Here is an 18,972-nt window from a genome sequence, read left to right as displayed (position 1 = left end):
TAGTAAGTGAAACGATAATGCCAATATACAATGTTATTTAGTCTTCATTACTGTGCTATTTTTATTCCCACTGCTAGCATCATTAACCCAGCAGTGCTTGCATTGTAGCTGCGTGGTATGCCTGTGTTACTATAAATGAATCACATGAACATGAAGGTCCCTAGAATGCAATCTCACAAGACATTGTTACTTTTGTGTGTCATTTTTACTATAGTACCTGATTGGTACACAGGGGGCAGCACTTCAACTATTGTTGTTCACATGTTGGAGATTTTAATGTGTGATAGAGAAGCTGTCATCAGAGTTATGAATATGAAAGCATCTAGTTCCCAAAGGCTACCTCACTTATGGTTTTTTGTTTATTTTTTTGTGCACATTTATGGAAAAGTACCTTCAGGATTATTTAGGATTCATTGACTACCTTGTATAATTAATATTAAAAACTGATACTTCAGTTCCTGTGTGCACGTATTAACATTATGATACTGTGATACAAACTCGCTCATGAGAACTTACAGGGTACTTTCCCTTGATGCAGAACCATTAAATTCGACAAGAAGAAAGGTTTCACAATATGAGTAAAGGAAAAAGTTGGAAAATTGTTAATTTGTAGTTATATCATACGAAAAAAAATTCTTTTGCCTTTGGTTGTTCGACTTCCAACTTGAAATTAAAACATTCATGAAAGTCTTGGAATCCATGGAAGCAATATCTTGCCAGTATCAATGTTGAAAACAAGCAAAAATTGTTGAGCTCCTCTATTCCAAGAATGGATTGACTGTCTGTATACATAATTAAATTTGTACGGAACCCTCAGTGTGTAGGTCCTAAGCGTACAATTTATTATTCCATAAGTAGGCAGTACACAAGACTTACATGTAATCTACCACGAAACACATCGAAAGATAAGTGAGAGCATTAATGACAAGTGGAGCAAAAACATAATCTTGTCAAACAAAATAATTTAGTGAATCATTATTTCTTACACATTCGGTTATGATTAAAAAACAATGGTGCAATGTGTTGTGATGCTTGTTAAAGCAAGAGCAGGTAAGAGATCATGGCTTGAAGCGAAGGCCTCACCTGAAGTCGTTTCTGCAGCTGCACTCTCTCAGAACACAACTTCAGTTGAACTATTAAAAGGAAAACTTGAGAGATAGTGTTTGGAAAAAACTTAATGTTTAAATTGCAGACTGTATGCAAGTAGATTTTTTTTTTTTACATCTACCAGAACAGTTCAAAAATTCATAGTGGATCACAAGGTAGTATTGGGAATTTTAATAGGCTACACCGAAGTTGGTCACTGAGAAGTAAGTATAAACCTATTGTTGCCTGACTTATTATTGTGGAAGAAGTGGTCAGGTGATTCTAGAGGACTGTTATGCAGAAGGTGAACATTTTAGTGATTCTGAGTGAATATGCATAGGGAATGAGCATAAATGAGTGTTAAAAGAAAAGAAAAAATTCCTTGACGTCTATATTTATGTGCTACTCCATGACTCTGCTGTCAATATCTTCATTCTTGGCTTGTGTGTAACTTCTGTGTATTTTCTTACAGTAAATGTGTTTTTTTCGTATCCAGGGTGTAATTACAAAGCTAATAAAATGTTTTCTTGCCTTTAAATAATATTTTTCATCAGGTTATGGGCCCAGTACACGTGTAAAGGCAAACAACACAGTTTAATTAAAATAATATTTGAAATGAGCGTATGTATGTAAAGAAACATGACTGCTAGCGGCGATTATAAGGTCAGCATTGATAAGCTTGAAGGACCTGACGACTGGGCCAAATGGAAATGGCATATTTCTATGGTGCTACGTTCATATGGACTAGAAGATATTATTAACGGTACACGTGAACGTGTAGAGTTGCCGCAAGATGCGACAAGTGAACAAAAAGAAGCGTATGTGGAATGGCTCAAGGACGACGCAAAGGCAGCAAGTCTTCTAGCAAGTGCGCTAAGTAAACCTGTTGCAGAACTCGTCTTAACGTGCAAGAATGCTAAAGAAATCTGGGACAAATTACGCGCCCGATTTGAACGTAGCAGTACTCAGCGTTTGAATATGTTGATTGAAACATTTTTCCGTGTTAAACGTGATGAATCGGAAGATATTAGTGCACATGTGGCCAAACTGCAAAAGTTATTTGTGGACCTGAACGATGAATTATCAAAACATGAAGAAAATACGCTATCTGAAAGAATCTTAAATGGTCGAATTTTGTCTACACTGGGAAAAGACTACGACAATTTTAATGATCTCTGGGATACGATACCGACAGAAAAGCAAAGCTTGAATTTATTGATTGAAAAACTCTGTACTATTGAACTGCGTGAACAAGACGTTAATGGAAGTGCAGCTTTTGTCGTTTCTAAAACAAGAAAACTGCAAACAAGTAATCAGCAAGTAAGAATGACGAAGTCACAATTAAAACAGAAGTTTCCGTGTAATAAATGCAAACAATTAGGTCACTGGGCAGCAGAGTGTCCACAGAACACTCGTGACAGCAATAAAAGAAAAGAGAAGAAGCGAGACAGTGAACACGCTGCATTTACTTCATACGCTATGGGTGTGTGTACCAGTAATCACAGTGACCCAAATAAATGGTATTGCGACAGTGGCGCTACAAATCATATCACTCCCAACAAACAGTATTTTGTTTCGTATAGTGAATTTGATGTTCATCAAGTACTTTCATTGGGAAAACAAGATGTGAAAATGTGTGCGTACGGTCAAGGAACAGTTTACATCCAAATCCGACGAAACAATAAATGGTACAATGCTAGAATGGACAATGTTTTATACGTCCCTGATGCAAGTGCTAATCTGTTCTCTGTGAGAGCCATTGCCTGCAGAGGCTACAGTACTAATTTTAGTTATAATAATGTCTGTGTCCGAAAACAAGTCAGTGGCAATATTATGACAGGTTATGTGAAAAATGGACTTTGTGTTGAACATGCGTGTTGTTAGAAATGCAAAAATGAATCGTATGAGCTTGATGACTTCATCCGAAACATTGCAAGTGTACCATGAAAGGTTTGGTCATCATAATAAACAACATGTGAAGAATATTTTAAAAGGAATGAACATGAATGTGGAAGATGCCAAGAGTGAATTTTGTGACGGCTGTGCGGTTGGAAAGATGCATAGGCTGCCATTCAAAACACGAACAATACGCGCTACCAGTACTGGTGAATTAATCCACGCGGATGTAAATGGACCAATGAGCACGAAATCTTTTGGAGGCAAGCATTATTATGTATGTTTCAATGACGATTTTAGTAAATTTCGTCGAATTTTCTTTTTAAGACACAAAAGTGAAGTGTGTACTGTGCTTAAGCAGTTTTTAAATGAAGCACGAACTAATGGACATGTTGTCAAACAATTTAGATGTGATGGTGGCAAAGAATTTAACAATAAGTATGTCAGTGAACTGCTTGCAGACAGGGGAATAGAGCTACTGATTCCTCCTCCTTACACTCCTGAACAAAATGGTGTGGCTGAACGGGAAAATAGGACCATTGTTGAAGCTGCCCGGTCAATGCTAAATCCGAGTAAATTACCTAAAGGTTTGTGGGCAGAGGCATGTAACACAGCAGTCTACCTAATAAATCGTACTGGAAAATCTTCAGTTGAAAATAAAACCCCTTATGAACTATGGTTTAATCGACCAGTAGGACGACTTGATCATCTCAGAATTTTTGGTACAGGCTGCTATGTTCACATTAACAAACAATTCCGTTCCAAGTTTGATGATAAGGTAGTGTTTGGACGACTTGTTGGATATGTTAATGACAAAGATGGGTTCAGAGTTTGGATTCCATCTAAAAGAAAAGTGGTGTTGAGTCACGATGTAAAATTTAAGCCAGAAATTGTTTGTGATTTACATAGTGATCATGTTGAATTTGAAGTCCCTCGGGAAGAATTTAGTGATCCGAATTCATCTAAAGATGACCAATGTAAATCTCCTAGGCTGTACACTTCTGGAGGAAGCCAAACTCAAGAAAAAATTGGCACTCTCGATTCTAGAGAAAGTCAAGAGTCGAGTGAATCTGAAGAAAATAAAGAATTAACAGAATTTCTAAAAGCAGAAGCTGCTGAATCTTCTAATGAAGAGAAACAGAAGAATAAAAGACAACAAAGAAAACCAACCTGGATGGAAAGTGGTGAATTTTGTATGGCAACAAAAGTTGATGCACTTGGATACAAAGATCCAAACTGTTTTTCAGAAATATTGCAGTCAAACGAGAAGGAAGAATGGATGCAAGCTATTAGTGAAGAACTTCAATCACTTAAGGAAAACAATACCTGGGTACTGGTTGACCGTCCGAAGAATGCCAAAGTATTGCAAAACCTCTGGGTTCTACGGCGAAAGGTCGCAGTCAATGGAGGTACTCGCTTTAAAGCCAGATTGGTTGCAAAAGGCTGTATTCAGAAAGCAGGAATTAATTATGACGACGCCTTTAGCCCTGTGGCATGTTATGACACCATACGAACTCTGTTGGCTGTAGCTGCTTCAAAGAAAATGCTGCTAGAACAATTCGATGTAAAGACAGCTTTTTTGAATGGAATACTTGAAGATGAAGTATATATGGAACAACCAGAAGGTTTCGAAGATGGTACAGGCCGAGTATGTTTCTTAAAAAAAGGTCTTTATGGGTTGAAGCAAGCGCCACGTTGCTGGAACAAACGTTTTGTTGAGTTCATGAAGAAAGCTGGTTTTTCAAACAGAGATGCAGACCCATGCCTATTTCATCGTAGACAAAATGGAAATAGCCTTTATGTGGCAATCTACGTTGATGATGGCCTGATTGTCGGCAGTAACAAGAAAGAAATTGCTGTTTTTATGGATGTTTTACAACATGAATTCGAAATAACAACTGGCAGTCTTGACAATTTTCTTGGCATAAAAATAAAGCAATATGAAGATGGAGCAATAATGATAAGTCAAGAGAAATACACAGAAGAAATTCTGCAAAGATTTCGAATGGCAGAATGCAATGCAATCTCAACTCCTATTGGACGTGAGGACAATAATCAAAACGAAGAAGTTTCGTCATCTGTACCCTACCGCGAAGCAATTGGTTGTCTCATGTACCTTTCAACAGTAACTCGTCCAGACATCACTTTTGCAGTCAATAAAGCTGCTCGAGCTATGGAGAAACCAACCACTGAAGACTGGAATAGAGTAAAGCGCATTTTCCGGTATTTGAAAGGGACCTTAAATTTTGGAATTGTATATAATAAAAAAGAAGAGTTAAAGATTTACGCTGATGCAGATTTCGCAGGTGATAACCGGACAAGGCGCTCAACAACTGGAATTCTTGCAAAGTACTCAGGTGGTGCAGTGTCATGGACAAGTCAGTTGCAGAAAGTAGTGGCCACATCCACAACCGAGGCGGAAATAATTGCAGCTAGTGAAGGAGCAAAAGAGTTAGTTTGGTTACGTCGTCTGCTATCAGAATTAGTGGAAATGTCGGGGCAGCCTCCAGTTCTTTACATTGACAATGCTAGTGCATTGAAGTTGGCAAAAAATCCAGAATATCATCGACGTTCTAAACATATAGAGGTCCGACATTTCTATGTTCGTGAAAGATATCTGAACGGTGAGATTTTCTTGGAACACATTGATGGACACAACCAGTTGGCAGATATTTTGACGAAACCTCTTGAACGAGTTCGATTTAATTTTCTATGTTCAGAATTTGGCTTGCAAGAGACAAAGCAATAATTTCATGATTTTTTCTTTTGGAGGAAGTGTTAAAAGAAAAGAAAAAATTCCTTGACGTCTATATTTATGTGCTGCTCCATGACTCTGCTGTCAATATCTTTATTCTTGGCTTGTGTGTAACTTCTGTGTATTTTCTTACAGTAAATGTGTTTTTTTTCGTATCCAGGGTGTAATTACAAAGCTAATAAAATGTTTTCTTGCCTTTAAATAATATTTTTCATTATTATCACAAAGTAGTATTGGGAATTTTAATAGGCTACACCGAAGTTGGTCACTGAGAAGTAAGTATAAACCTATTGTTGCCTGACTTATTGATATTGTGGAAGAAGTGGTCAGGTGATTCTAGAGGACTGTTATGCAGAAGGTGAACATTTTAGTGATTCTGAGTGAATATGCATAGAGAATGAGCATAAATGAGTAAATGATCCTTACCAGATAAGATAGATGGAGGACATCAGAAAAGATCAATGAAGGAGAGCTGGTTTTGTGTTATCATAATATGGAGAACAGCATGTCATGTGTATGATATGTGATTCTAGATGGCAATAATTAAAACAGAGGCATTCTTTATTGCAGTGTGGTGATATCTTATGATGAAATTTAAATCTCCAACTTTCTACTCTGAATGGATAGCTTGTATGGAAAGGTTTCTGTGTGCATTTTTTTCATGGTGTTCGAAATTGGAATGGTAGAGAAACAGTATGAAAGTGATCTGATGAAACCTTTGCTGGACACTTTAGTGTGATATTAGGTAGAACTCCGCTAATAGCTGTTCAAATTGTTGTTTATTAAAACACAACCGGTTTTGCAGCCTAAAGGCACATTAATAGATGAAACCTACAAGATAAGGAGCAAAGTAGTGTCACCACATTTTATGGATGTTAAAATAAATACAGGAATGTCTAAAATAGACATACAGTGTTGAAAGAACATAGGCATACTGTAATATAATGTGGTGTGAAATGTTCATGGTGAAGTCTGGGGTGAGTATCATAGTTTTACACAAGGAAAAAAAGTTCAGTCAATACCCAGTTATTTCATACCATGTTCAAAAACACATTACCAACAATTAACTAATCCTCCACCAGTTTTATATGTATCTTGTGTAAACCAGGGTGCTGCTTCTTGATACTGCCGTAGGTTTATATTGCTGTTACTGCATCATCACATCGTTATCATGTAATGGTCAAAATAAGTTTTAGTAGTTCTTATTTACAAAGGCTTTTTTTTTGCAAACAAGATGTTTGGCAGCGAATGTTGATCATAGAACTTACATCTTTCAGTTATAAATGAAAACAGTCAGACTACGTGCTATTCATGCAAAATTCAGCCTAAGACTTAAGTATGGCCATGTACAAATTGCCTCTATTTATATGGTTTTAAGCAATTACTGTCGTTGTTACTTATTGAATTTTGCATAGAAACAAAGTTTACATACATGTTTCCAAATTACATAGAAATTTACATAGAATAAAAGTTAATAATTACATATAAAGACAGGAAAGAATCTGTTTCTCTTAAGACTATAAATTACATGTTAACACTGCAGCAATATATTTCATTAATTTGCATATAGTAATTAATTTACTGAACGAAAAATCATGCTAGCATTTTCAGGTGTACAGAGTGATTAGTTTAATTGAATGAAAGGTATAGATGCAAGTAATTATTTTTGTATGAGTAAAATTTATATTTCTCTGTGGTTGTAATAACCAGTTTCAATTAAAACATGAGTGTGATTGATTTTGACTCATTGTATCATATTTTTGTTAAGGATTCAAACAGTTTGTGGCTTCAAATCATAAAAATAGCGGTCTCTCGATCACTTGGTAATATCCGAACTTTAATCATCAATTACTCCATAATTACAATAGCAAAATCATTCGTACCATGTGCCTGTAGATTGTATTGTGTGTAAATTATGATGTTGCATTAGTTTTTAATCAAATATGTTTCCTTCATTTCATTTACTGGTGAGACCCAATGTAAATAATATCAAAACAACAATTTAAAGTAGTGTAGCATACTAATATTCTATATATTCCCTCTTCAGGAGAGCAGAGGTGAAATTGGAATAGGATATAACGTCCCAAGGGGTTGTGGTATTACAATACCCTTTGTTCATAGTCAAAATTTAGTATTCAGTGAATATTGTCAGTACTATGGCAAGCAAGTGTAATGAAGATGTGCTCCATTCTCTAAATATGCCCGTATCTAAAAAGAAAAATAGAAAAAATTTTGACTGAGCTGGCACTAAACGTTTTTAAAAAGGGGCCAGATTGGGGATAAAAAATTGTCACTGCTATTACGAATAGTCACAGCCCTCAGGGAGTATCAGGCGATAGTGTCTTACTGGTGTGACCTCAGCACTGCTCGGTGCACGCCAAAGTGAAAGTGGCTTGTATGAATGACGAAGAGAGACTAGCTGGCTGGTGCAATGGCAGCTATTCATGTGGACACTGTGATACCATATACTCGTTACTAAGAGTGCTGCGTCGCTGCTACCTTTACAAGTGAGAATAATAGAGAATTTTATTACTAGGAGCGAAGGGTATTTGTATGGTCTTTTAATGTTGAATATATTTTAGACATTGCTTTATTAATTCTAATATCCCCAAAAGGTGGTGACCCTACTTTGCTTTGTACCATGTAGGTTGCACCTGATGATCTGGCTTTAGTCCACGAAACTGATTATGGTTTAATAAACAACAATTTTACCAGCTGTTAGCAGAATTCTTTCTAACATCATGCCTTTCAACAGCGTTGATTGCCTGGAATATAAAATAGTTTGTGACTTATGTGTAAATTACAGAGTAGTCATGGAGATATAATAGAAGACAAGGGTATCAAAGGAGGTTCAAGGAGTCATAAACACGAACAAAAAGGCGAGTTCAGAAGGTCAGCTAGAGAACCTACAGTGCCTGATAGATTCCATAAATATGTCACCAAGGAAAAATCCTTGACAGTACGAGGAATCAAACCTGTATCCCTGCTCCCCCCACGGCAGTCTTCCACAAGAACTACTCAGCTACAGAGGCTGACTAAACCCTATAAACAGAAATTAAATATCAGTGTTACTGTAATTAAAGAATGGCTTGAAGTGACCAAGATGCCATTCTCGGAAATGATTCAGTTTGAACGAGGTCATCTAATAAGACTACAAGAAGCTGAATGTTCGTTATGCAATACTGCACAAAGACTTCAGACAGGAATGTAGCCACTGACATGATTGCTGGCACTGGTGGTCACAAGAAGGTGTGGTTGCAATAAGATGGAACTCCTGATGCCCACATTACACTATGAGAGGGAAGACGGACATGTTCAGCATGTGACTCTGGCTCATTGTACTGCATCTGCAGCATCAATTTCAGCAATTTGGCAGATTACTTCAAGGACAGCTCACTGCCGGAAGCCGTGTAGTGTGTGTTCCACTAACCCCAAACCATCGCCATTTGTGACTTCAATGGTGTCAAGGGAGAGCCTCACTGGAGCGCAGAGTGGAGGTCTGTTGTGTTTCCTGATGAAAACTGTTTCTGCCTCAGTGCAAGTGACGGCCGTGTGTTAGTTAGGATGCGGTAGCGTTCTCGCTTCCCACGCCTGGGTTCCCGGGTTCGATTCCCGGCGGGGTCAGGGATTTTCTCTGCCTCGTGATGGCTGGGTGTTGTGTGCTGTCCTTAGATTAGTTAGGTTTAAGTAGTTCTAAGTTCTAGGGGACTGATGACCATAGATGTTAAGTCCCATAGTGCTCAGAGCCATTTCTTTTGTTAGTTAGGAGGCGGCCAGCTGAAGGTCTGCAACCAACCTGTCTGTGTGCTACTCACACTGGATGTACACCTGGAGTTATGGTCTGGAATGCAATTTAATACTACAGCAGGACCACTATTGTGGCTATCCCACAAACTGTGACTGCAAATTCCTATGTCAATCTGGTGATTTGACACATTGTGCTGCCATTCATGAACAGTATTTCATGGGATGTTTCCCAACAGTAAAACGCCCACTCACATACTGCTTTTGTAACCCAACGTGCTCTATGGAGTGTGCCAGGGCCTCCTCAATCATTACATGTGTTTCCAATGGACTGTGTGTGTGTGTGTGTGTGTGTGTGTGTGTGTGTGTGTGTGTGTGTGTGTGTGTTTAGATGTTCATTTTTCTTGTGTGCCATTAGAGAGTTGAACGATAGAGAAAGAGCTTGAAGATGGTTTGATTAACCCTCTGCCAGGCACTTAATTGTGAATCGCACAGTAATCATGTAGATGTGAAGGTCAGTTTCTACTAGCTTTTTCAATTCTTTTGTAAATAATTCATGCTAATATTATGCAACCATGACTTATCAAAGTGACGGTTTGATAACATTCACAGTTATCAGCACATGCAGAGAACTAGAATTACTTTTTTCCGAATTCTGAAGGTATTTTGCCTGTCATATGTCTTACTCGACAGGTGGAATAGTTTTGTCATGATGGGCTCTCTGAAGATATCAAGAGCGCTAAGTGAATGTCGTTTACTCTGTGGCCCTTGTTTCAGTGGCTTGTCACATTCTCCTCATAGTAACCTATCTCCCATCTCATCTTAATTTTCTTCCCCCTTCTCCATTGGTTTACTTGCAAAGGTAAGTCCGAACCAAGGTAGATCACACTGTCCAATGACCCAGATCTGCAGTTCATAGTAGGGCCCATGCCCCCTGCCTTGCCGCCTTCACTTCCTGTCACATGGGGCGACTGATTTGTTTGACTCTGCCCCGTCGATTCACCTCACAGTCTGACTGTTAATGACATCCCGTCTCTGAGTCACTACTCACCTCATGATTACCAACATTAATTCTGCCTCAGATGCCTACTAGCAGAATCACTTAGTATCCCACAACCTTGTGTGCTCGGAAAAGCGTGAATTGTGAGTGCTGGACATCCATGATACAATTAAACTAATCCGCATGAAGGGCTGCTGTACACTTACCATATTTCGCTTTCATAATATTTCTTACAGCGATGTAGGTGACAGAATGTATGCTGGCTTGCAAAACTAATGGATGAAAGTAACTTCTGTGTCATGTGTAATGTAGCTCGATGAAAACTGGACCACATATGGAAAGAAGTGCTACAGTATACACTGAGGTGACAAAAGGAATGGCATAGTGATACAGATGGCAGTAGTATAAGGTACATGAGGCATACAACTGCAGTGCACTGACGAAGCTGTCCTACTTTGCATCAACCCTTCCAAGACTCAGGCAATCATCGTAGGTTGTACCACCCACTCCATCTGGTTCCACAATTTTTTACCGCACCATTTATGGTCATCATATCCACCTCACTCCTATCCTGAAATACCTTGGCTTCACCATCAACCATCACCTCACCTGGACTTCCTATCTCCTTACGACCCAGTACAAAGCCCACAATAGAATCCATTTCCTGAAACTCCTGTCCAGCCAGCCGTGGGAACTGCATCCTTCCAGCATCCTTCACACCTAAATCCATGATTCATACCATCCTTTGTTATGCCAGCATCGCCTAGATTTCTGCCACATCCAGATTCTATAAGGCTCTCCAAATCCTTGAACACCATGCACTCAGTCTTGCCATCCTTATCTGCCTCCCATCTCCCATGCAGATCCTCCATGACCTCATCCCCTTCCCACATCTTCTCCTTTTCCTCACACACATCCACACCTTGTACATCATCTGCAGATTCGATCTCCCCCACCACCAGTGTGTAACCACAACTTTATCATCACACCTTTACCTCACCATCTCCATGCCATCCGCCTCTTTTCCCAATGCAACTTCCAGTGCCTATCCCTCCTGGATGATGAGCTTCACCCTGATACCTACTCCTCCTACCAACTCTAACCCCACCTCCCCCATACCCATTCTCAGGGCTCCCTCTCCCCTCCTTTTTCCTTCCTCTGTAACGCATTCTTCGCTTTCTCTGCTTGCACGTCTTCATCCGTCCTTTGCCCTTCTTTTTTCCTTACCTGTTTTCTTTACCCTTTTCTCCGCTGTGGCGTTTCAGACCTCTCTTCTTCACCTTTCTTTTTCTTTGTTTTTCCCTTTCTCCTTTGTTCCTCCCTGTGTGTGTCTGAAGGCCGGCCCACGCATTTTCATGCGTAGCCGGTGACGGGGTAACGCGTAATCCCCCGCCCCGGGTAGACAGGTAAGACACGTACGTGCACCCTGGTAACGGCCAGGCCCAGGGAGGGGTGATTACCCGAGCTGATAGCTTCCGAAAGTGCCGACTGGTCCCTCCGTCCTTTTCTCAGGAGGTGTGACCTGAGGTGTGAACAATCACCTAGGGCGGGTGTGCCCTCAGAGAGGGCCCTCACAAGGGAGGAGCACGCCATCGGAGACGCCGGTAATCATGGGGGATAATTCCGCAATGGTTTCCTCATCATCTACTATGTCTGCTCACAAGCGTAAGTTCAGTGAGTCTCAGCCACAGACAGTTATTCCATCGTTGCCACAGTTCCTTGTTGTTTCTCGGTCTGACTAAGGTCACGACTTTTCCACAGTCAACCCTTTCATTATTCAGAAAGGTGTCGACGCAATTGCAGGTCCTGTAAAGTCTTGTTCCAGATTACGAAATGGCACCTTATTAGAAAGTCAGTGCCCTCCAGGCACAAAAATTGCTGCGTACTTCACTGCTACACACCTTCCCTGTCCGGGTGGAAGCACACCGCACTTTAAATTCTTCACGTGGGGTTGTTTACATATGCTCCTTCGACGGATTGTCCAACGAGGAAATTCAACACTACCTGTCTGACCAGGACGTAACGGCTGTTCATAGAGTCATGAGAGGAGTTGACTCGAACATTGTTCCAACCCGTACTGTCTTCTTGACATTTGACAGAGTTCAACTCCCATCGAACATAAAAGCGGGCTATGAGGTAATTTCCGTTCGCCCTTACATCCCACACCCTACGCGTTGCTATCAGTGTCAGCGGTTCAATCACACCAGCCAGTCCTGTTCCAATCCGGCCAAATGTGTTATGTGTGGCAAGGATGCCCATGAGGGTGCATATCCACCTCCATCTCCTCGTTGCATCAGCTGTATGGGTGACCATGCTGCTTCCTCTCGAGATTGCCCCATTTTTAAAGACGAACGGCACATTCAGGAAATCAGAGTGAAGGAAAAGGTGTCGACCTTTGCTGCTCGCAAATTATTGGCCAGTCGAAAGCCCACTGTGCTTCAGACAGGAAAATACAGCACTGTTCTTGCCTCTCCTCGCCCAACAAAGGAGGCGGCAACGCAGACTTGTGATCTCACCTGTAGTGAGTCGCTGGTGGCAGGAGCTGCTCCTGAACAACCTATGGATCAGGATCTTTTGCCTTCGGCTGAGTGCCGTTCCACGCTGTCGGTCGCAAGCTCTGAGCAGTCGTTGAGTTGACAGCAACCTTGGTCCCATTCTTCCATTTTCTGTCTACCCTATGTCCATTATCCATTCGAATATCCGCGGCATTCGAGCAAATCGGGATGAATTGACGATCCTCTTACGATCCTACTCACCGGTCATCTTCTGTCTTCAGGAAACAAAGCTGCGTCTCCACGGCCGCTTTGTTCTCCCCCATTTTCAGTCCATCCGATTTGATCTCCCCTCTGTTGTAGGCACTCCAGCACATGGAGGACTCATGATTCTTCTCCATGATACTCTCCATTATCACCCAATCCCCTTAAACACTTCCTTCCAAGCAGTCGCTGTCCGTCTTTCCCTTTCTGGATACACCTTTCCTCTTTGTACTGTATACATTCCATCGTCCACACCAATGGCATGAATGGCATGAATGGCATGAATGGCATGAATGGCATGAATGGCATGAATTCATCTTCTTGGTCAGCTTCCACCCCCCCTATTTGCTGGTTGGGGACTTCAACGCCCATCACCCGCTTTGGGGATTTCCACATCCTTGTCCGCATGGCTCACTATTGGTAGAAGTCTTCCACCAAGCGGATCTTGTTTGCCTCAACACTGGGGACCCTACATTTTTGTCTGCCTCCACGACAAATTTCTCTCATATGGACCTTTCGGTCGGTACTATTCCGCTAGCTCGGCGCTTCGAATGGTTCGCCCTTGCTGATACACACTCGAATGACCACTTTCCATGTGTCCTTCGATTGCAGCCACAACTGCCATATATGCGCCCTAGACGCTGGAAGTTTGCCCAAGCCGATTGGACACTTTTTTCGTCTCTAGCGACATTCGATGACCGTCTCCTTCCTAACGTCGACGATGAGGTCACTCATATTACAGACGTTATTCTTACAGCTGCAGAACGTTCAATGCCTCGCACCTCCGAATTGCCCCGGTGCCCCCCTGTTCCTTGGTGGAACGAGGCATGCCGTGACGTAATACGTGAGCGGCGACGTGCTCTTCGCGTTTTCAGACATCATCCTACTTTGGCCAACTGTATCCGCTATAAGCAGTTCCGTGCGCGGTGCCGTCGCGTCATCTGCGATAGCAAGAAGGCAAGCTGGGACTTCTTTACTAGCTCATTTAACACCTTCACTCCCTCCTCGGAATTTGGAGTCGGATTCGACGGTTATCTGGCGCGCCTAGTTTCTCCCCGGTCTCTGGGCTCACTGTCGCGCATGATACAATAGTGGACCCCGTCGCAATTTCTAACTCATTGGGTCAACACTTTGCAGAGATTTAGAGCTCTTCAAATCACCCGCCAGCGTTTCTCCCGAAGAAACGTGCAGCGGAATTGCGACCTCTTGCTTTCTCCTCTCAAAATCGCGAAAGCTACAATACTGTTTCCTCCATGCGGGAACTCCAACATGCACTCTCTTCTTCTCGCTCCTCCGCCCCAAGACCGGATGGTATCCACATCCAAATATTGCTGCATTTATCATACCATAGTCTGCGTTACCTCCTTCGCCTTTATAATCGGATTTGCACCGACAGTACTTTTCCCAGACGATGGCGGGAAGCTATCGTCGTTCCTGTTCCGAAACCTGGAAAGGACAAACATCTCCCCTCTAGCTATCGCCCCATTTCTCTCACGAGTAGTGTATGTAAGGTTTTGGAGCGTATGGTGAATTGCCGTTTAGCTTGGTGGCTGGAGACCCGCGGTCTTTTAACACCTGCCCAATGCGGATTCCGAAGGCATCGTTCTGCAGTTGACCATCTTGTTGCTCTCTCCACTTATATCATGAACGATTTTCTCCAGAAACGCCAAACAGTAGGAATATTTTTTTGATCTAGAGAGAGCATACGATACCTGTTGGAGGACAGGCATCCTCCGCACACTTCTCTTGGGGCTTTCGCGGTCGGTTGCCCCTTTTCTTCGCGAGTTTATGGCAGAGCGCACATTTAAAGTGCGGGTGAACACTACTCTATTCCATACTTTCTCCCAAGAGAACGGGGTACCCCAGGGCTCCGTGCTAATGGTTGTACTGTTTGCCTTGGCCATAAATCCAATTATGGATTGTCTCCTTCCTGATGTCTTGGGCTCCCTCTTTGTGGACGATTTTGCGATCTACTACAGCTCTCAACGGACCAGCCTTCTTGAACGACGTCTTCAAGGATGTCTCGATAGCTTCCACTCTTGGAGCATCGAAACAGGTTTCCGCTTTTCTCCCAGTAAGACGGTCTGTGTTAATTTTTGGCGTCGTACGGAGTTTTTTCCACCTTAATTACATCTAGGACCTGTTAACCTTCCGTTTTCGGACGTCGCAAAATTCTTGGGTCTTATGTTTGACAGAAAACAGTGCTGGTCCTCCCACGTTTCCTATCTTTCGGCTCGCTGTCTGCGATCCCTCACCACCCTCCGTGTCCTGAATGGTACCTCCTGGGGAGTGGACCGAGTGGTCCTTCTCCGCCTCTATCGCGCCTTAGTGCGATCGAAATTGGACTATGGAAGCACATAGTTTACTCCTCTGCTCGGCCGTCTGTTCTTCGGCGTCTCGACTCTATCCACAACCGTGGATTACGTTTGGTGTCTGGAGCTTTTTACACCAGCCCTGTGGAAAGCCTTTATGCTGAGACTGCCGAACCTCCGCTGTCCAATCGGCGAGCTGTCCTTTGGGGTCGTTATGTTAGCCATCTGTCTTCCATGCCTGCTAATCCGGCCCATGACATTTTTTTCGACGCCTCCTTGGATTTAGGGTATGCAGGCCGCCCTTCCTCCCTGCTACCACCGGGAGTCTGCTTCCGTCAACTGCTCCATTCTCTTTCCTTCCGCTATCCTAAAACTTTCTTGACAACTTGGGGTACAGCACCGCCTTGGCTCCATCCCCGGATCTGCCTGCTCCGTGACCTTTGTCAGTTTCCCAAGGATGGTACCCCTTCACTTGTTTATCGTCGGGCATTTTCTGCTCTATGTGCACAAATGAAGGAAGCCACATTTATTTACACTTATGGCTCAAAAACATCGTTTGGTGTAGGGAGTGCCTATATTGTTGGCGACACCACAAATCGGTTTCGGCTTCCCGACCAGTGTTCGGTATATATTGTGGAGCTTTACGCTGTTATCCAGGCTGTCCACTACACCCGTCCCACATCAGCGGATACAGTATGTTATCTGTTCAGATTCTCTCTGTCTCCAACCTCTGTACCCCGTCCACCCTCTGGTCCACCGGATTCAGGACTGCCTCCACGTGCTCCAGTTGGGGGGCGTCTCGGTGGCGTTCCTCTGGATCCCAGGACACGTTGGTATCTGTGGAAATGAGGCGGCCGATATAGCGGCCATGGCTGCAGTCTCTCTTCTTCGGCCAGCTATTCGCACGATTCCGTTCGCCGATCTGCGGAGTGTTTTATGTCGTCGTGCTGTTCTTTTATGGCACGCACATTGGTCGACACTTCCCCATAATAAATTGCGGGACGTAAAAGCTCTTCCCTGTGCTTGGACCTCTTCCTCCCGAACGCGTCGTCGGGAGGAAGTAAATTTAACTAGACTCCGGATAGGGCACTGTCTTTTTAGCCATCGACATCTTTTAAGGGGCTCCGGAAAGCCCTATACTTGCAATGTTAAAATAACGCTTATAAATTACATCTTTCCTCACAAAGTATTTGAGGTAGGAAGTTGAACTTTTTACAGATTATTTATTGGAGTATGGGCTACAACTTAACACAGGGATTTTACAAAATTTTAGTTCAGTTATTAAAGATGATTTTTTTTCAATTGTAATGAAAATTCACAACATTTTTTTGCAATTTTTTATTTATATATTCAAAAATATAGAGTTTTTTGGAAAAAGGCTGTGTTAAATTATGCAGAAGGTACTGTGTAACATTTACTGAAAGTTTGAAACAAATATGTCTGGAAGATCCTTAGAAAACATGTAATTAGTATGAGAAAATAAAAGTTTTGCGAATCGAGCGACAAAGATTGGATTAACTTTTTAGTGCATTCCAGGTCCATAGGATGGATTATCTTCATCCTCTGCAAACTCCTCCTCCAGCTTCCTCTTGTTCCTCCTCCTGTTTACTCTTGCTTGTATTTCTAGACTCTTTACAGCCCTGTCTGCAGCCCGAAGGCGTTCCTTGTCTAAAGCAAGCGTCGCTCGTACCATGTTAGAACCTATCTTCATTCCCATATTTCTAAATACCTTGCACCTTACAATGTTGCCAACATTTCTCCTTTTCTTAAAAGCCTTCAGAGGATTTCTAATAACTTTACTTTTACTCATTATTATACTTCAACAAAACAGAGACTCAAGAAACATAATTAATTACGAATATTTTCGAGATAACGACAGAGTAAATAAACATGAAACAATCGACAATCCCACCAGCGATATATATTGAACCGTCACAGGTTAGCCACAACACATACTTTATCTCACATCACTAAAATGTACCTGATGAACACGGACGTTAATAATAACACCATTTGACAGCAGTTTAACAGCGCCACAGTGGGTCACGCCAATGTAGAACACATTTAAAAAAAATTTAAAAATAGTTGTAGTCTTCGGAATTGAATAAATTATATATCTATTAAAAGGTAATAGTCTGCAGATTCAGAAAACTCAAAAACATAAAAATTGAACTTTTCATGATTTTGAGCATTTCCGGAGCCCCTTAAGCGGCGATCCTCCCCCACTTTGTCCCCATTGCTCTCAGCTGTGGACGATAAGACACCTTTTAATAGAGTGCCCCTATTTTACTCCGTTATGCGCCCGTTTACAGCTGTCGCCTGATATAGCGTCCATTTTAGCAGAAGACACGCGCTCAGCCGATCGCATTCTCGAATTTATTAGTTCCAGTGAGATGACGTCAGTTATTTGAAGCTCTTTTTGGGGACAATCAACCCCTTTCTGAAGTGGTTTTTTAAGCTTTCCTTCTGCCTTTAGTTTCTCCAATTTTTTGAGTTTCGTTCCCATTGCTACTGGTTTCCACTTTCGTTTTTTACCTTTTCCTAAATCACAGACTGGGCGCTAATGACCGTAGCAGTTTTGCGCCCTAAAATCAAAACAAAAAAAAAAACGTACAGTGGTTTTAAAGTGTCGTTGTTCTGGTGTGTTTCAATTCTGTGGCCAACTTATAACTCGTGCGTGTGACTTCAATGTTTTTTACATGCTACAAATCGCCAACTGTGTTTTTTAACTTTATGTGGACCTTTTTTTAAGTGTTCCACAATGAACGTCTCCATGTAAATGTATATTTTAACCCCCACTGTCCCCCTCATTATGTTCTTATGTCCCCCCCTTATCGCCTTTTATATGTGTCATTCTCATCTTTTTATTAAGTGTATTACTTGGCTGAAGAGCAGCGGATTGTGCTGCTCCCAGCTTTCCCCTGCCCCCTAAGGGTATGGGAAACGAAAAAAAAGTGCAGCTGTCGCTTGTCAGGTGGTTCATGTGAAAAGCTTTGAACACGAAATGGTTCTTGGAGCTACATGCATGGGACATTCTATTTCGTAAATCGTTACGAAATTTGATAATCAGAGATCGACAGTGCCAAGAGTCTGCCGAGAATAACAAATTTCGGGCATTACCTCTCACCACGGACAACACAGTAGCCGACGGCATTCACTTAACGAGTGAGAGCAGCAATATTTGCATAGAACTGACAGTGCTAACAGAGAAACAACACTGTGTGAAATAACCCCAGAAATCAATGTTACGACGAACGTACCCACTAGTACAGTGTGACGAAATTAGGCGTTTATTGGGTATGGCACCAGACAACCGAAGCGAGTGCCTTTGCTAACAGCAAGTTATCTCCTGGAGCACCTTTTCTGAGCTCGTGGTCGTATCGTTTAGACTTTAGACCCCAAACGACTGGAAAACCATAGCCT

This window comes from Schistocerca nitens, chromosome 12 (assembly GCF_023898315.1).
Source record: "Schistocerca nitens isolate TAMUIC-IGC-003100 chromosome 12, iqSchNite1.1, whole genome shotgun sequence".
In the NCBI taxonomy this organism is placed as follows: Eukaryota; Metazoa; Arthropoda; class Insecta; order Orthoptera; family Acrididae; genus Schistocerca; species Schistocerca nitens.
The sequence above is the reverse complement of the archived record's forward strand: the minus strand, read 5'-3'. Positions refer to the sequence as shown.